We start from the raw sequence: 1,966 nt of genomic DNA, 5'->3' as shown, positions 1-1,966 counted from the left end.
GAATGTTCCCCTCTGTGATTCATATTTTAAAAGAGAATAAGCTTATTCCATGAATAAAATTCCCAATTCAATGTTAATTAGGACAATTAAGTCAAATCTTGAAAAACACTGTTAGGCTAAATAGTGTCATATTTATGCTGGGGAATAAATGCCAGTAGCTTTCTGGCAGCTGTTCAAAAATGCTTCGATATAAAGTGTATTTAATAATGAAACTATACTGAAAACAAATCATAAACTAAGGTTCATAAAATATTCAAAGAAAAATGGTATATATACATGAAAACAAGGTGTGAAAAAGTGCCATCTGTTTCTGTTGGCTATCAACAAACAACAGATGGAATGGTGATCACCAAAAGTGAGTGTTTCCCTTCTGATCAATTGGCTGTAGAGTTTATTTTTATCTAATTTAATTTATATTAACAGGGTTATGAATATAGGTGCAAAAATAAAATCATGGCCAATTTGGCTTAATTACTATAAATTAAAATAACTACAGGTCTAAAGATATATAATAAAATACATATTCTACATGATATGTAAGTGATGCTATAAAAACCTTCTCACGGATAATGGTATATACAAAATAAGTAAATCTGAAGTTCCACCTAGTCCTCATTCTTTTTATTTCATAGTCCTAGAAATAAATAAAAATGATGTATTTCCAAGAGGTAAAAAGCAAAACAGGAGCATTTGGGTTATGAATAAGATTACTTGAATTAAGGATTCCCACAGTGACCAAAGTGAATTAAGTATGTTCTAGTTCACCACAGAAATTTTTTGCCAGGGTTTCTTCTAAGAATCTATGACAGAAAGACTTTTTATAATCTGTTTAGTATTTCAGAGGTCACCTTGGGTTTGATAACAGATAATTCTGATATCTAAAGCCCCCATAAACGACCTTCTTTCCCAGAACTGTAATAATTCAAATACTTAGGGTAAGGATAAGTAAAATAAGACATGGACACAATGCACAGTAACCTTTAGTGATTTCAATAGGACAGAATCCAAATGCTTCAACATTTTCCCAAACCGGCATCCAAAAATATATATGAGAAACATTTGGTATTTTCAGATTCTCAAGACTTAAGTCCTAACATTAAATAGCTACTTTGCATATGTGTAAAACTACTTAAAACATAAATGTAATAAAAATAAACCCCAGAATATTTGATTATCTTTCAAATAAAGAGTGCCACTTGAAACTGGTTAGTGGCTCATTTTGTTAAGATGAAAAACAGATTAAACATGTTTAAATACCTTTCTAAAATAATGATCTAAAGGAAATAGTGCATAATAGAAAACATGGTTTTCAGTCAAAGCTGCTAAAAAGTATTTTGACTATTTATTGCACTTATTTTGCAAAAAAGGAAATATATAATACACAACAAAAATTTATCAGTCAAGAAGAAAGACCTCAGAATTTCAAAGAGAATAGAAAATGATGCATGTGTGTAAAAGACTATGGAAAGATAGGTCCCAGCAAGTCCTTTGGCACTTCTACAAAAGATGAAAAGTCACCAGATGACATGGAGTGCAAAGAAAACAAAAAGAAAATCTGAAAGCTTTCAAGTTACATTAAAGTTATTAGAAAATATGCCCAAAAGTACAAATATCAATTTTAAAGTAACTTCAAAAGGGACATCAGTAAGCTAATTTATATTTTCTTCAAAAGTAATTTCCTTGCCTAAAAGGAAATGAAAAGTCTCCACATAAAAAATAATGCAGAGAAAATGTTTAAATAACAAAATAACAAGATACTTAAACAGAAGTATCTCAGGCTGGCTTTACAGTAATTCTACAGTTTTGCTGATGAAATATAGTAAAACGCACAAGGAGAATGGCACCAGTTCCTCTGTGGTGAACAGGACAGCTCCTGTCCACCTGAAGTTCAGGTCCATGAGTCTACAGATATCAAAAATAAAAATTACATGAATAATTACCTATAGATATGGTAAGTACAACTAAG

Source organism: Propithecus coquereli, unplaced genomic scaffold (assembly GCF_000956105.1).
Source record: "Propithecus coquereli isolate 6110/MARCELLA unplaced genomic scaffold, Pcoq_1.0 Scaffold133, whole genome shotgun sequence".
In the NCBI taxonomy this organism is placed as follows: domain Eukaryota; kingdom Metazoa; phylum Chordata; class Mammalia; order Primates; family Indriidae; genus Propithecus; species Propithecus coquereli.
This window is presented reverse-complemented; position numbering follows the sequence as displayed.